This window comes from Solanum dulcamara, chromosome 3, assembly GCF_947179165.1.
Source record: "Solanum dulcamara chromosome 3, daSolDulc1.2, whole genome shotgun sequence".
Lineage (NCBI taxonomy): Eukaryota > Viridiplantae > Streptophyta > Magnoliopsida > Solanales > Solanaceae > Solanum > Solanum dulcamara.
Genome location: NC_077239.1, coordinates 45,374,392 through 45,392,984, shown reverse-complemented (window position 1 = coordinate 45,392,984; position 18,593 = coordinate 45,374,392). Strand labels below are relative to the sequence as shown.

The window sequence follows — 18,593 nt, the reverse complement described above, 5'->3', positions numbered from 1 at the left end:
AGATATTTTCATACTTAACATAAGATATGACTTGAAAACCAACTTCATAAACATGCATTCATATGAAAGACTAAGGAAAACTGAAACGTAGGAGATTTAAACAATTCAATCATGAAAAACTTAGTACATTAGGCTTGAGTAGATTGAAAGAGATGAGGGTATCACTTTATCATATCCGCTTCCGCTTCACATGTAGCACTTTCAACTCGTTGATTTCTCCAAAGGACTTTGACGAATGCAACTTTCTTGTTCCTCAATCTCTTGACTTACCGATCCAAAATTTCAACCGGAACCTCTTCATAGGTCAGGTTTTCTTCAACATTCACTACTTCCAAAGACACAATGGAACTTGGTTCACCTACACATTTTCTCAACATACCATAGCCATTTCCAGTGGTAACTCCAACTCATAAGTAACCTTGACAACACATCTCAAGATCCTATAAGGCCCCACATACCTAGGGCACAACTTTCCCTTTTTAGAAATGGAACTACACCCTTGATGGGTGAAATCTTCAAGTATACCCAATCATCCACACTAAACTAAAGGTCCATTCTCCTAGTATCAAAATAGGACTTTTGGAAACTTTGAGCCATCTTCAACCTTTCTCTAATGACCCTTACCTTCTCCAAAGCATCAAGTACCAAGTTAGGACCTAATAAAGTCATCTCACGCACTTTAAATCAGCCTACTAGATACCTTCATTGTCTCCCATACAAAGCCTTAAATGATGCCATTTCGATGTTGAGTGGTAGCTCTTGTTGTAAGTAAACTCAATAAGCGGTAGATGGTCATCCCAACTCCTTTTGAACTCTAACACATAAGACCATAACATATCCTCTAGTGGTTGAATTATCTATTTGGCTTGCCCATCGGTTTCAGGATGAAATGCGGTACTTAGTTTCATCTTAGTGCCAAGTCCCCTTTGAAATGATTTCCAAAAATGAGAAGTGAATTGGATACCATGATTCGAAATAATTGAAAACGACACACCATGCAGCCTTACCAACTCCCAAATATACAACTTGACATAATCCTTGGCACTATAAGAAGTTTTGACTAGTAGAAAATGATTCGACTTCATTATGCTATCAAAAAACACCCAAATCGAATCATGATGTTTCAGAGTATGAGGTAAACCTACTACAAAATTGATGTTCACATCCTCCCACTTCAAAGTGGGGATCTCACTGTCTTGGTCTAGGCTACCCGACCTTTGGTGCTCAACCTTGACTTGTTGACAATTTTGGCATTCATCCATGAACTTTGCTATGTCCCCTTTTATGCCACCCTACCAATACACCTCCTTCAAATCCCTATACATTTTGGTTGAACCGGGATGAATAAAATATGAAAATTATGAGCCTTCTTCAAGATCAAACTCTTTAGGCCATCCATATCCAGAGTACATAATCATCCTTGGTAATGAAGTACCCCTATTCCCCCTTGCAAGAATACTTCTACTTTCTTCTCTCCCACCAATTTCTTCAAATCCACCAATGTTGGATCAAGGTATTTCTTTGACTTAACGTCTACTACTAAAGATGATTAATCATTGCTTATTTGTTTTTTGAAACACCATCAAAATGCATACACCCATAGTTGTCTCCACCTTGTTGAAACTTATTTGTGTTGACTTCTTGTTATTGATACTTGCAATGAAGTAATTTAGTGTTTTAAAATTCCCTCCATTTAATATAGTTGTTCGAGATAACATTGTGTCAGGTAGATTTGATTTGACAAATCAATTGAAGTGTAATCCTCTCTATAGGTCTTTCTGGTTTGACTCCGACCTCAAATGTTTGTATGTTTTTTTAATACAATCACCTATTCCTTAAATATGAGGTATAGTTGAGAATTATAAAAAAAAAGGTATCACTGCCAGGGACTGGCTAGTGATTGCCTTTAGTTGATTTTTGATTCAAACTTTCATACACATTGTTCTCACTTTATTTTCTTTTGTGATGTTATAGCTTGTTTGGATAGTAAAATGATGAGCAACATAGATGATAATGAGAGTGTGACCGCAAGTGGTAAGGAAGAACCTTTAGAGAATGGTGTAGCAGGAGTCATTTTTCTACCACATAGGTAGGGGAAGAGGTCTTTCATGTTATAAGTACAATGTTGCACCTTCTTTATATGGTCTTTTTGGTGGGAAATCCAAGTGAGGATGCTAACTGTCATCTTCAAAATTTCATAGAGGTGTGCCAACCATTTAAAATGAACAACAAAATCCGAGATTCCAAAAGGCTGAGGCTATTCCCATTTTCTTTAATTGGGGAAGCCATTATGTAGCTTGAGGTACTACCCAAAGGATCAGTCATCTCATGGTTTGAGTTAAAGGCTTTTTTTCTTGAGATATTCTTCCCACCCTTATATATGCATAGAAGGATGAGATCAATAATTTTCAGCAACTACTGGGGAGGTCATTCATGAAGTATGGTTATTCAAGAATAAGGTCTTATTATGTCTAAATCATGGGTTGTCCAATGAAGTTCTGCAACATAATTTTTACAGATCTTTGGATGAAGTTAACAAAAACGTAGCAAAAAAGTTAGCAGGAGGTTCTATTAAGGACCTAACTTATTCCTTTGCCATCGTCATCCTTGATCATATAAAAAACACAAACTGGTCATGGATACAAGAAACACTGAGCTACATTTGGGTGTAGCTACCACTAATATGACAATTGAAATATACATAAAAGAGAAAGAAAGAGATGAGAAAATGGAAAAGTAATGACGCATGTAAAACTCTTGCCCAAGCATATATTAGGCACCAAAACAAAAAAGTGTTAATGCTATCGGAACCTATGGAGTGCCATCTCATGAGGAAGAGGTTGATTAAGCCTCATTTGATGAAGAGGTAAGATATATTGTCACACCTCAAGCTTAAACCCTAAATGTGGCCGACACTCATAAACCATTGCTGGTCCCAAGAGAATCCTTGAACTGGCTAACTCACTTAGTGGAAAACTCAACTCATGAAAGAATAACTCATATGGGAATTTGTAAAACATTATCATCAATCTTTAAATAATAACTCAAATAAACTCTGAATGAAGTATAAGTCAATGTCTCAACACAATGTGAAAATAGTTTTGAGAAAACATACTCTAAAAAGAACCTTTCGACTCAACTCTGACTCTGTCTAAGAAGCCTCTAACTATCTACTAAGAAGGTGTCGAGACAAGCCCATGGCTGCCTCAAGATCTACTAAATGACAAAGCAAGACTACAAAAGAAAGAGCTCCTCTAATTGCAAAGACGTCTCACCAAAAGTTGGAGAAGATAGATCCTCAATGATGCACCTATTTATGATCTCTAACACATGTATCTATAATACTCAATAAAATTGATACTTAAATAACTAAACTCAAAGTAAAGAATGCAAATAAAAAATAAGACAACGCCTTACAGAAAAAATGTAAATAAATACAACTCAGTATGAAAATATTATTTACTCTTTGGGGAGTTTCTCTAACCCACAATCATCTCTATGGGCATCATGATGATACAACAAACTATTTTTGTTGCCATAACCGTCTAATACCTTGTCAAGGTAAGGGACACATGCTCATCTTATGGATCCAATAAAATTCGTATCAGGGACTAAAGTAAGGAATCGCCTGAACAAACAATACGATCCTACTGTATATTGTGTATGTAGTTCATGGGGTTTTAGTTGTTCTAAACTTTTATCCAAATCAGTACTCAATACTACTACTACAATATATATTTTATTATGCTCAGACTCAGGTGAGTGAAAATACTAAAATTATAACTCATTTAGTCTCAATGGACTTTTCTCAATTTTAACTCATCTCTTATTAAGCTCATCTCACTCTCTTTAAAATAATGTACTTTTCAAACTCATTTAATGCATCAAAACTATAGCTTTTGATTTCCCTATTCGGTCTCAAAATAAATGTATAAAACTTTAGCTTAATAGACTCGAAAATAATCACACTAAAAACTCCTTTCTCAATTTAGTATTGAAAATGCATCAATGCTTCTACTCAAATAATGCATACTAAAAACAATAAAGATCAACTCAATAAGGCTTCATGTGAATGTAAACATGAACAATAAATTCGATAATTGATTCATATAAGAACAATTATAGTCTCAAAAAATTTATATGGAACTCAATGAAGAAGAAATAATATTGTTCGAAACTGAAAGAACTTGTTCCAATCCTTGTTGTCTAAGTGTTAATGAGAGAAAAGGAAGGTAGGGTACTGATAAGAGACCTAAATTAGTCCCAAAATATCAGGATTTTGGTTTGGGAAAGGTGGGAAAAGGCAAATTTACCTCTCATTAAAACTAATAATGGGTTGTCTATATATTGTTGTACGGACCATAGGACTTTCTACAGATTGTAGACACTAGTCATAGGAACTAGGGCACTTTTGGAGATTACTTGAAATTTCAAAGATTGTGTTTGCGAACCCTTTCTACGAATCGTAGACCCTCCTACGGATTGTAGGCCCTTGCTCGTAGGAAGGTACAAACTTTTCTGAGTTCTAAAGTTTGGACTTACGAACCCTATGTATGGGTTTTACTCATACCAACAGATCATCCTATCAACTCGTAGGTAAAATATTCAGGGATGTTTCTTACAAGTTGGGTCCATAAACCCTTTTACGGGTCATAGAACCCACTATAGACCAGAGACCCTCCTCGTCTTACAGGGTGAAAGGACTGAATCTCTGAACTCATTCTATGAGCACTACCTATGCATCATAGGATCTTCTACGGGTCATAGAATCCACTCGTAGGGGATGGTTGAAGGAACTCTTATTTTCTCTTAGTGTGGGGAGCATCTTCGAGTCTCACTTATAACTCATAGGACTTCGTACGAGTCCTAGGATCCCACTTGTGGTCACTAGACAATGACTTCTCCTAAAATATTCTTTGAAATTTTCTAAGAGGTCTGAGCTAGGATACCTTGGGGTGTTACAATATCTCCACCTTGGAATCATTCATCCTCGAATGATGACCATGCTAGAAATTTACTCAAGGAACAATGACACAGCAATTAGGATTACCGAAGGAAACCCAACCAAGACACTTAGCACATCATATGCATACATTAGGTAAATAATAAGCGGAAACTCATAAAAAGTCCATGAATATAGCATAACTAGAGAGAATCATGACAATATAGGCGGGGACTAGGACATGTTCCTAGCTCAACCTCCAGAAAGTAATGACATGACATGGAATTGTCTTCAAAAATCATAAAAGTCTAGGAATAACAATAAAAGAGAGAATGACTCGGCTTTCCCTAGAAGCATGAGGACTCACCACATAATCTTCACAATGGACCACCTACTAGCCACAAGAATGAGATGGAGCGTATGTCCCTACATTATGATATAATGTAGGCAATAAAGTATGTACTAGTACGTTTGAATGTACTAAGTATGTAGGCAATGTATTGCATAATTAAAAATATATTGTGCAAATGACCATATCAAATAGCATGATAAAAGAAGTAGTGAAATCATAAGTAAGCACAAGAAAGGTCAAAGAACTTTAAATCATAATAGTATCATATAAAAATAAAGCATAGGAGTAGACTTGTAAAGCGTCATGAGAACCATACATATGTGGGAGATAACTGTAACCGACATTAAGACCATGTGAGCTATTACAAAAAATCTGATGATCCCCACATTGAGAAGGGGGGAGGCTACGTAATAAGGTAGACTCCATCAAACATTATCATCATTATGTGCTATATGTGGATCCACTAGTTAGGACATATTGGCAAACCTACGGTGGCAACTTAGTTTAAGAAACTAGAGGTTGCTACTAACGCTTAGGTCAAGCCCTCACCTCAAAGTCCTCTCGGTGCTAAGTCAACATCCTACAGAATACATATCATAGCATAATCATTAATCATACTTCATAAATTGTTCATAGGAATAGCTTATTATCATGTGATTTATGTAATATGGTTATAGGCCTTCCATCATTACAAATCCTTTTCATAAATCATCATTAGGGTCTTAAGTCACCCTCATTAATAAAGCTTACATATATACTTGAAATTCATGATCATAGCTTATACTTGAAATTAGGGTAGAAACATGAATACAATATCAATTGACTTAAAAATCATGAAATTGAGTGAAAACATGAATGATCATATACTTTATATTAACACATACATAATTCATAAAAATAATATCAAGAGAAAGTATAATTAAAAATACTCATAATCCATATCATGAACCCTAAAGATCAATATACGAAAATTCATTGAGAAACTCTTCCATTACATGCAAAAACCATCAATATAAAATTGATTCAAAATCGTAATTAAAATCATAATTCATGCAATTGAAATTAAGATCATAAAATCCATAAAAATATATACTTTAATTGATTGAAAAAGTAGAGAATTTATTGGGCTTCTTCGGTGAAAGTACCCTAGGATCAAATACCCACATATCTTTAATGAGAAGACCAAATAATTTGAGTGTCTTGATGGGGAGCTTGAGTGAATTTCTTGGAAGTCTTCAATGGATTCCTTGAGAGCTTTTATAGAGAGAGAAATATTTAAATAGGTGAATTGTGATAGAATGAATGAATTTAGAGGTCTAGGATAGTTTATAAAGCCGAAATAGATCCTAAAACGTTCAGGTTCATCAACTAACAATTAGGGAAATGTCGAAAGTGTCAACATAATCTGCATGGTTTCTTACCATAAAAGCATGAGAGCTATGTGGAGAGTTACTAGGTCTTATTATTTTAAAACTTAATGATTCTTTAATCTATTTTTGAAATTCTTCTTAGTCTTCAGGACTGTATCTCATTAGTTTTACTCTAATAACTTTATCTTTATCTTTCATTTCTAACTTGGCTTCTATCTTATTTTTGTCTCAAAATTCTAAGGGGTTTTCAGAAAAATATTGTTCTAATTTTTGTTTTATCATATCCAAGCTTTCTTCTAATTTGTTGAAAGTTATCTGATATTCTAGCAGGGGATATTGCTAATTTATTATCTGCGGGTTGTCCCAATCAGTATCATATTATATCAAGGGAGTACTTTTTGGAAACATTAGTTTATTTTGGTATCCTATATCACCACGCTGGGCTGTGCGGGGATTAAATTGAAGTTAATCTTTTTGAATAAGCAGTTTTAAAGCATTTTCCAACAATCGTATGTTGACAAGGAGTCTTAAATTTTATTTGAAATAGAACTCTGTCGCATAATAAACTATGAACTATTTCTAAAAAGTTATTTCCTAATAGTACATTTTGTTCGGTATTATAAAAATAAAATGGAGGATATTTTATTAAAAAATATTCTAATAGTATAATCAGTTGAGCAATGCCTCTAGACATTGTTACAATGTTATTTGATATATCTCTTTCTCTGGTAATAGTTAACTCTTGATGATATTCTTTGGGAAATATTTCTGGTTTACAGCAACATTTTTCCCATTCGTTATCTATATAAGCCACAAAATATTCTGCTTTATAATCTTTGTACGTTATTCCAATTGGTATATATATACTATATTGACTTGTCATTTTGATATGAATATTATCTTATTATTACATGTAATTTTGATACCTTGATCGAGTATATCATGTGGCTTTACACTATCTAGGAATGTAGTTTCTAATAGGATTTCTAAAGTATCATTATTTTCTTCTGGTTCAACTAATAATCTTATAGGTATGGTATTATCTTTGAATTTTAAAATAGTTTCTTTCATGTTTACTATTTCATTTTTTTCATTGAAATCAGTATAAAGATGTTTATCTTTTAAACTATACCGTTGAAGGTGGTTACACAGCCTATATCTGATGTAATTTCCACTAGCACCTATATCTACTAGGATATTCATGGGAATGGATCTTATACCATTAAAATATTCTCTCTTTATCTTATAATTTTTTATTTCATCATTTTTTGCTTCTAAGATAGGTTGTATAAATCTTTCTGATTGTGTTTTTCGTATCAACGCAGATGGGTTTATAACTCGAGTTTCATCAAAAGATAATCGAGATGTTGACTCTTGTTGATTATACAAGGGTTTAGGTTGTAAATCTAAGTCTAATGGGGTATCTTCTATTTCTTATATCTTGGCTATGTTAGAAATTTATATTTGACTGACTTCTTCAAATAAATAGGGATAATCGATTGTATATTTTATAACAAAACAATCTGAATGATGAGTATTTGAAATTACATATGAACTAACATAAGTTATCGAATATGGCCTATTGTTTTTATGAAAGAATTCTTTTCTTTTAAAATCTTGTATTAAGCTTAGAGTTTTATCAAAATCTCTATTCAAAAGATTGTATAAGATTCTTGGATATATATTGAACTTAATCTTTCCATATTGTAGATTTCCTTGTAAGATTCCTAAACAAGCCTCTTCCCTATTTATTATCTTGTTATCTATAATAGCTAAATCTATTGGGGTATCTAACCCTTCTCTAAATGTAGATTTTATTATTATCTGGATAGCTCCTATATGTATCCATCCAAGAGTATTTTGAATTTCTATATTTATTTTTCATAATTTATCTTGAATATTTTTTTAGATAGTAACGGTATCATTACTTTATTAGAAGTAACTGAAATTTCTAAAGATCTTTCTTGGATATTTAATCCATAAAATAAATAATATTTTTTTCTTAATCCTAATTTTTCAAGCGTATTTACTTTAAATTCTGAGTAATTAGTTAAAGAAAACTTTTCATTTTGTATTTGTTTTAATTTTCTTTTATCAATAAATATATCTTGTTTATATTCTCCAACTTGTTCTATTGTTTCTTCTATTATATCCTGACAGTTTCTATTTCATTATTCATTTTGACTATCTTCTTCTGAAGAGGAATAATAATCAGTATATGTTAATATGAAGATTGTGTCGTCAGAATCAACTTCTTCAAAATTATTTAATTGTATATATTCTTCTGAATTTATCGTTTCTTCAATATCTTCATCAATTTCTATTTTCTTGGTATTATTGGAAAACTTCTTTGGCATTTATTGGCATAGTATCCTATCTCTTTACAGTAGTAACATCTGCATTCTTTTAGATTTTTTCTTTTGTTATTTCTTTTGAAAAAATGATTTTCTATATCTAGTTATCCTTTCTTTTTGTAATATCTAGTTTTTCTCTTTTTGAAGAGTTTCTTCTTTTTATATTTTCTTTTAATTTTTTTGTAATGGTACGGACTTTCTCATTCAATCATTATAGGCATTTTTGGATTATCACAACATAGCCTTATTTTCTTTCTTACTCCTTTTGTTTCTTTAGCTCATATGGTGTCTGCACACCATGTACTAAGCTTATCTTTTAAATGAGTTATTCTTTTTTCTAAAGTATCAGATGTATCGCGATTATAAGTATCTATTAACTTTTTACCTAAGGGTCTAGATTTTAGTAAAAAATATTTGTAAATACATTTCCGTATTTTTTACTCTGTTATAGACATAGTAATTAAATAAATGACAAAGGGGACAGAGAAATTGTGTTGGGAGATTTGGAACATACAGGGAGTAGTCACGATATTGGAGGTTGTAGGAGTATTAAGGACGATGAGGTTAAAGAGGCCGTTCGTAGGATGCGCTAGGGAAGAGCGATCGGACCTGACGAGATCCCTAGAGAATTTTGGAAGAGTGCGGGCTCGGTAGGTTTGGAATGGCTGACTAGGTTATTTAATATCATCTTTACGATGGCAACGATGCCCATAGAATGGAGGTCGAGCATCATGATCCCTCTATACAAAAACAAGGGGGATAGCCAGAGTTGCGACAACTATAGAGGTATCAAGCTTCTAAGCCATACTATGAAAGTGTGGGAAAGAGTGGTGGAGATGAGGGTGAGAAGAAGCGTCTCTATTTCAGAGAACCAGTTTGGATTTATGCCGGGACGCTCAACTACGGAAGCCATCCATCTTATGAGGAGACTAATGGAGCAATATAGGGAGAGGAAGAAAGACTTGCATATGGTATTCATCGACTTAGAAAAGGCATACGATAAAGTCCCATGAGAGATACTATGGAGATGTTTGGAGGCTAAAGGTGTACCTGTAGCGTACATAAGGGTGATCAAGGACATGTACGAGGGTGCCAAAACTAGGGTAAGGACAGTAGGAGGGGATTCAGAACACTTTCCAGTTGTGATGGGGATGTATCAAGGATCAGCTCTTAGTCCGTTTCTATTTGCCTTGGTGATGGATGTATTGACGCGACAAATTCAAGGTGAGGTGCCATGGTGTATGCTTTTTGCGGATGACATAGTCCTCATCGATGAGACTCATAGCGGAGTTAACGCTAGGCTGGAAGATTGGAGACGCACCTTGGAGTCTAAAGGGTTTAAGTTGAGTAGGACCAAGATAGAGTACCTAAAGTGCCAGTTCAGTGAGACTCCTCAGGAGGTTGGCGCGGAAGTTAGGCTCGGGGACCAGGCCATCCAAAAGAGAAGTAGTTTTAAGTACCTTGGTTCTATCATGCAAGGCAGCGGGGAGATCGACGAGGATGTCACACATCGTATTGGGGCAGGATGGATGAAATGGAGGCTCGCCTCCGGTGTGTTATGTGACAAGAAGGTGCCACCACTACTTAAGGGCAAGTTCTACAAAGTGGTGGTTAGACCATCTATGTTATATGGGGCGAAGTGTTGGCCAGTTAAGGTCTCACACGTGCAAAAGATAAAAGTTGCCGAGATGAGAATGTTGAGATGGATGTGTGGGCATACCAGGAGCGACAGAATTAGAAATGAGGCTATTCGAGATAAGGTAGGAGTGGCCCCGGTGGAAGACAAGATGCGTGAAATGCGACTGAGATGGTTTGGACATGTGAAGAGGAGAGTCCCAGAGGCACCAGTGCGGAGATGTGAGAGGTTGGCCATGGATGGTTTCAGAAGAGGTAGGGGTAGGCCGAAGAAATATTGGGGAGAGGTGATCAGACAGGACATGGCGCATTTATGACTTACCGAGGACATGACCTTAGATAGGAGGGTGTGGAGGACACATATCAGGGTAGAAGGCTAGTACATAGTGACATTATTCCCCCTTATCCATAGGCGTATTAACGCACTATGATTTCTTGTACTTTGATTTAGGTTATTTATGTTATGTATGCTATGTTATCTTATGTTATTTATGGTATTTATGTTATTATTTGACGATATCTACTGTTTTTTGGTGCTTTGATTATACTATTATTTGGAACTCTTCCGTTATCTACTTTTCTACTTTTCTACTTTTAATATTCTTGTCTGACCTTTTTTTCCTATGCTTCTATTGAGCCGAGGGTCTTTCGGAAACAACCGTCCTACATTTGTAGGAGTCAGGTCTGCGTACACTTTACCCTCCCCAGACCCCACGATGTGGGATTTCACTGGGTTGTTGTTGTTGTTGTCGTAGACATAGTAATAGTAATCTTGAAAGACATAAATATATTTATCTATTTCACACATATCACATAATTGTACTCATAACAAAGCAATTTCGTATTTTTTAATCATTGCAGGGTCTTTTAAAATATTTTCTTCTCCGGCAAATTCTAATCTTATAGCTTCTGTAGCCCTTGTAATTAAATTAGAAATATTATCATCGGTACCAAAAATATCATTTCTAGTGGCATCATTTAAGTTTTGCCAAAATCTTAGTACACTATTTAATAGACTTCGTTCTATAAAATATTTAGTTGTGTCATAATCCATTTTGTTTACTGTTACTGCTATCCTTAAAAGAAGTTTCCCATTTATCTATAGCTTCTTCATTATTATTGATACAATCTAAATCTAGATATATTTCAAACGGATTAATTGCTTCACTTTTCATTGATCCTATGGGGTGTATGACTATCTTTTGATCTTAACGCAGAGTTTATACCTGCATAAGCCCTGGTGGGTTTATTAATATTTGCTCGGCTAGTTTCAGCCCGAGTAGGAAGCTTAGTAATGTTGGGATTAAAATTTACTTCTTCTGGTTTGACAGTATCCATTTTTAAGTTTATCATATCACCTTCATTTTTAACTTGGTCTCTTTTATATTTATTATAAGATTATCTATTTCAGAATTTTCTGAGTCGGAGCTTACCATTTTAAATTATTTCCTCTGTATCCTTTAGGTATTTTTATTTTAGAAATATGGGATCCTATGATATCTAAGGTTTTACTTATAGGTTCCTTATCAATTTTTATTTCTTTTTAATTTATTATATCTTTCAAAGTTTGAATTTCTTAAACTATTAAATTTCCAAAGTAAACTATCGTTCTCTGTATTTCATATAAATCTTTCTCTATCTTTAGAGGATCTTGTTCATTAAGTTATTTCTAGTTGGTTTTATTGTTTATTTTATCCTATACTAGCTGGATGTTGTTTAAAATAATAACTTTTAAGTAATTTTATATTATCTTTTTCTAATAATATTTTCTCATTATTAGCAATTATTACTTCTTCTATTTTCTTTATTTTTTCAATCTTTATAGTGTCTAATTTTTCTAAATATCTTTGATAAGATTCTTTTTTTATCTTAGCTATTTTTAAATTTTTCTGAAAGGTCCAATATAAATGATAATCTAGTCTTATTTCAGAAAAGGAAGGTAATCTTTTCATTATCCAAAGCTAGAGGAATGAGTATCGGTTTCATCTTTGATTCTTTGAATATTATTAGTTAATCCTTCTATTATTATATCATAATCTAATAATATTTGTTCGGTTCTAGATATGGCGGCTTTATCCGTATTATCTTGTTTGAGTAACACTAACAATTTTTAAAATTTCTCTCTGTCTACTTGGCTATCATGTAGATGCTTTTTAAATTTCCATAGAAAATTATTATCTATTTTTAGTTCAGCAAAAGAAGAATGTCTTTTCATTCTATATCCTTAATATTTTCATCGCATCTTAATGTCAAATGAACCGTTAGGCCATTTCGAGTACGAGTCCTCCGTCTTTCATAAAATATCCCTTTCATATATTTAAATTCGGAATTTTAGACTATTCGATAACTTCAGTTAATTAATTGATGGGTGATTTTAAATAATTAATTTAATTGATGGGATAAAGGGTTAATTTATTTAAACTTATACTACTTTTCTTATATTTAATAAAATAGACTAGTAGGGTTTTTCACTTTTAGTGCACAATTAGTTTGAAAAAAAATCAAATAAGAGAGAACATCAAAAACCCACGAGTGCAACGACGGCACATGAGCACGAAGAGAAGACAGTGGTTTAAGATAAGCAAATTTCAACAAAATTCAACTCTTCTATAGGTACATATTGAGTACTACATATATGATAATATAATTAAAAGATTATTTTTTTTGGTTTGATAAACAAAGAAAATTAAGACAAATTTGTTAATCAATAATGGAGTAATGATTAGGGAAATAATAAGCCAGTGATGGGAGGATGATGGATAAATTGTAAATTGGCAAATCTTTACACATTTTTCTTTTTGTGGTCTTAATTCTGCACATTCTCATGGTTAACTTAGTTTTGATTTAAGTTATTTCATCAAATTATAATTCAAGTTTTGATATATTTATATAGCTAATTAAATATTAGGTGTATTATATTATATGAACATCATTAAAATTATGATATTGAGAAATTGAAATTTAACCCTAGGCTTGAAATTCGGAAAATATGAGAGTTGACATAATATTTGGCATCAAGATTTGGAACTTGGTTATAAACTTGGATGAATTTTTGGGTCTAGACAAGACATATAATAATATGAGTTTTGTTAGTTTTGAAATCTTATTGTGATTATTTATTTGATTAGATTGTGGTGTTTCGTATAGTATCCGAAACACCACAATCTAATCAAATAAATAATCACAATAAGATTTTAAAGCTAAAAAAACTCATATTATTACATGTCTTGTCTAGATCCAAAAAATCATCCATGTTTATAACCAAGTTCCAAATCTTGATGCCAAATAGTATGTCAACTCTCATATTTTCCGAATTTCAAGCCTAGGGTTAAATTTCAATTTCTCAATATCATAATTTTAATGGTGTTCATATAATATAATACACCTAATATTTAATTAGCTATACAAATATATCAAAACTTGAATTATAATTTGATGAAATAACTTAAATCAAAACTAAGTTAACCATGAGAATGTGCAGAATTAAGACCAAAAAAAGAAAAATGTGTAAAGATTTGCCAATTTACAATTTATCCATCATCCTCCCATCACTGGCTTATTATTTCCCTAATCGTTACTCCATTATTGATTAACAAATTTGTCTTAATTTTCTTTATTTATCAAACCAAAAAAAATAAAATCTTATAATTGTATTATCATATATGGAGTACTCGATATGTACCTACAGAAGAGTTGAATTTTGTTGAAATTTGCTTACCTTAAATCACTGTCTTCTCTTTGTGCTCATGTGCCGTCGTTGCACTCGTGGGTTTTTGATGTTCTCTCTTATTTGATTTTTTTTCAAACTAATTGTGCACTAAAAGTGAAAAACCCTACTAGTCTATTTTATTAAATATAAGAAAAGTAGTATAAGTTTAAATAAATTAACCCTTTATCCCATCAATTAAATTAATTATTTAAAATCACCCATCAATTAATTAACTGAAGTTATCGAATAGTCTAAAATTCTGAATTTAAATATATTAAAGGGATATTTTATGAAAGACGAAGGACTCGTACTCGAAATGGCCTAACGGTTCATTTGACATTAAGATGCGATGAAGATATTAAGGATATAGAATGAAAAGACATTCTTCTTTTGCTGAACTAAAAATAGATAATAATTTTCTATGGAAATTTAAAAAGCATCTACATGATAGCCAAGTAGACAGAGAGAAATTTTAAAAATTGTTAGTGTTACTCAAACAAGATAATACGGATAAAGCCGCCATATCTAGAACCGAACAAAGATTATTAGATTATGATATAATAATAGAAGGATTAACTAATAATATTCAAAGAATCAAAGATGAAACCGATACTCATTCCTCTATCTTTGGATAATGAAAAGATTACCTTCCTTTTCTGAAATAAGACTAGATTATCATTTATATTGGACCTTTCAGAAAAATTTAAAAATAGCTAAGATAAAAGAAGAATCTTATCAAAGATATTTAAAAAAAATTAGACACTACAAAGATTGAACAAATAAAGTAAACACAAGAAGTAATGATTGCTAATAATGAGGAAATATTATTACAAAAAGATAATATAAAATTACTTAAAAGTTATTATTTTAAACAACATCCAGCTAGTATAGAATAAAATGAACAATAAAACCAACTATAAATAACATAATGAAAAAGATCCTCTAAAGATAGAGCAAGATTTATATGAAATACAGAGAACGATAGTTTACTTTGGAAATTTAATAGGTAAAGAAATTCAAAATTTGAAAGATATACTAAATCGAAAAGAAATAAAAATTGATAAAGAACCTATAAGTAAAACCTTAAATATCATAGGATCCCATATTTCTAAAATAAAAATATCTAAAGGATATAGAGAAAACAATTTAAAATGGTAAGCTCAGACTCAGAAAATTCTGAAATAGATAATCTTATAATAAATATAAAAGAGCCCAAGTTAAAACATCAAGGTGATATGATAAACTTAAAAATGGATACTATCAAACCAGAAGAAGTAGATTTTAATCCTAACATTACTGAACTTCCTACTCAGGCTGAAACTAGCCGAATAAATTTTAATAAACCCACCAGGGCTTATGCAAGTATAAACTCTGCATTAAGATCAAAAGATAGTCATCCACCCATAGGATCAATAAAAAGTGAAGCAATTAATCTGTTTGAAATATATCTAGATTTAGATTGTATCAATAATATTGAAGAAACTATAGATAAATGAGAAACTTCTTTTAAGATAACAGTAACAGTAAACAAAATGGATTATGACACAACTATACATTTTATAGAACGAATGCCACTAGAAAAGATATTTTTGGTACCGATGATAATATTGCTAATTTAATTATAAGGGCTACAGAAGCTATAAGATTAGAATTTGCCGGAGAAGGAAATATTTTAAAAGACCCTGTAACGATTTTAAAAAATGAAATTTCTTTGTTACAATTATAATTATGTGATATGTGTGAAATAGATAAATATATTTGTGTCTTTCAAAATTACTATTACTATGTATATAATGGAGTAAAAAATACGGAAATGTATTTACAAATATTTTTTAATAAAATTCCAGACCCTTGGGTAAAAAGTTAATAGATACTTTAGAAAAAAGATTAACTCATTTAAAAGATAAGATTAGTACATGGTGTGCAGACGTCATATTAGCTAAAGCAACAAAATGATTAAGAAAGAAAATAAGTCTATGTTGTGATAATCCAAAAATGCCTATAATGATTGGATGTGAAAGTCCCTACTATTATAAAAAGATTAAAAGAAAATATAAAAAGAAGAAACTCTTTAAAAAGAAATATTTCAAAAAGAGAAAAGCTAGATATTACAAAAAGAAAGGATGTACTATATATAGAAAACCATTTTTCAAAAGAAATAACAAAAGAAAAAACTCAAAAATAATGCAGATGTACTACTGTAAAGAGATAGGATACTATGCCAATAGATGCCCAAAGAAGTTTTCCAATAATACCAAGAAAATAGAAATTGATGAAGATATTGAAGAAATGATAAATTCAGAAGAATTTATACAATTAAATAATTTTGAAGAAGTTGAGTCTGACGACACAATCTTCATAGTAACAAATACTGATTATTATTCCTCTTCAGAAGAAGATAGTAAAAATGAATAATGAAATAGAAACTGTCCAGGATATAATAGAAGAAACAATAGAACAAGTTGGAGAATATAAACAAGATGTCACGCCCCGAGAGGGTATCCTAGGCGTGGCCGACACTCAGAAACCATCTCTGGCTTTCGAGAGAACCACTTGGTCTCATTACTCATTTGTTCATCAGTGGAAGACTTAAGAAATACTAATGTGGGCTTGTCATCATCAATATTAAAAGAAAAAAAATGATAATTCTTAGAAGAAGTAGTTTCTAAGGAGAACTACTCGGATTACATCATCAAACTCTGTCTATGAAGCCTCTAATACTCTTAGATGGTGTCAATGACATGTCCATGGCTACCTCAAAAGAAACATCACACTCAACAATAATAAAATGATAAGGAGTTCCTTCGAATACAAGAAGGACTCACCAAATAGCTGAAAAGAAATGATCTTCAACGATGCGCCTGTTGAGGATCTCTAACACCTGTATCTGCATCATAAAATGATGCAGGTCGAATGACATCAGTACGTGGAATGTACGAGTATGTAAAATGGTAGGAAGGTAAGGACAGATATCAAGAAACTCCTCTCAAGAAAACTTAGCTCAGAACTCAACATCATCTCAACATGAATATGTAATGCAAGTTTAAAATATAATAATAAAAATAATAGTAATAAGCAATGCTTACTCAGTTGGGAGTTTCTCTAACCGACAACCATCACTTATGAGCTAGCGATGATACAACGAAGCGATGTCGTTGCCACATCCATCCAATACCTTGCCTGGGTAAAGGACATCACCATCTTGGATCCACTCAACAAAGTCCTCTTTTTGGGACTTAAGAGGCATAGCCTCCATCCTACGTTGGCTACGTAGTTCTGGGGTTTGAGTCAATTAAACTCTTACCCATCTCGGTGCTCAATACTACTCCCAAAATATGTGCTCATATTAAACTCATCATCTAGTCTCATTGGACTTTAATTTAAATCATCAAACTCATCTCATTTGATGTTCATCAATCATTATACTTCCAAAAACATCATTTACATCTCATCAAAACATCTTGCTCAAAATATCATTTTTCTCAAATTCATTCAAATCCAACTCTTTTGCTCTTTCAAAACTCAATAAAATACATATATAGTATTAATTCATATAACTTTCTTTTTATCAATGAAAATAATAAAAAGCCAACATCTTTACTCAAAACATGTTTAAAATATTCATGAACATCAAATCAATTTGGATTCATGGGAAAGTAGCCATGAACAATAATTCCAATAATATGAGAGATAATAATAATAATAATATTAATGCATAAATATATCAAACTCAATAGAAGAAGAATTATTTTATTTAGAATTCAAGATTTGGATAGAACTCAACTATAACTCAATTATAATGAATTTAAATATTGGGCGCATGGACGAACTCAATCCAATGCTATGACAGCCTTACATACCTTAAATCCGAAGGTTTACTCCGAATTTGAACACTCTTGGACCCCTAGCCTTTTCTTCTCGCCGGAGCGTTTTGTGTACTACCCGGAGTATAAGAATAACCGGAGTAGTATTTTTATACTACTAAAACTAAAACTATATTTGAGAAGAAGTATATAGAGAGAAGAAATGCTTAAGAAAGCTTGATGAATAAAATGAGGAAATAAGGTGGGTATTTATAGGTGGGAAAGAGTGACCTAACAATAAATAAAATAATTATAAAGAAAAATCTGAAAATTTAATGGAATATATTGATTTCATAGATGATGTTAAATGGAGGACAATGTATGTCATGAATACTCTTTTTCGAAGCTGCGTTTGAATAAGATAAATT

The 18,593-nt window shown here is 32.1% G+C and overlaps 1 long non-coding RNA gene across 1 annotated transcript; it reads right to left on the bottom strand.

The window, feature by feature from the left end:
* Nucleotides 1-16,957: 16,957 nt before the first annotated feature.
* Nucleotides 16,958-18,375, bottom strand: LOC129881636 (uncharacterized). The gene is made up of 2 exons (XR_008765654.1): nt 18,223-18,375; nt 16,958-17,249 (listed from the first exon to the last, which is right to left on the bottom strand). It is a non-coding gene; the product is annotated as an uncharacterized LOC129881636 (long non-coding RNA).
* Nucleotides 18,376-18,593: the final 218 nt, after the last annotated feature.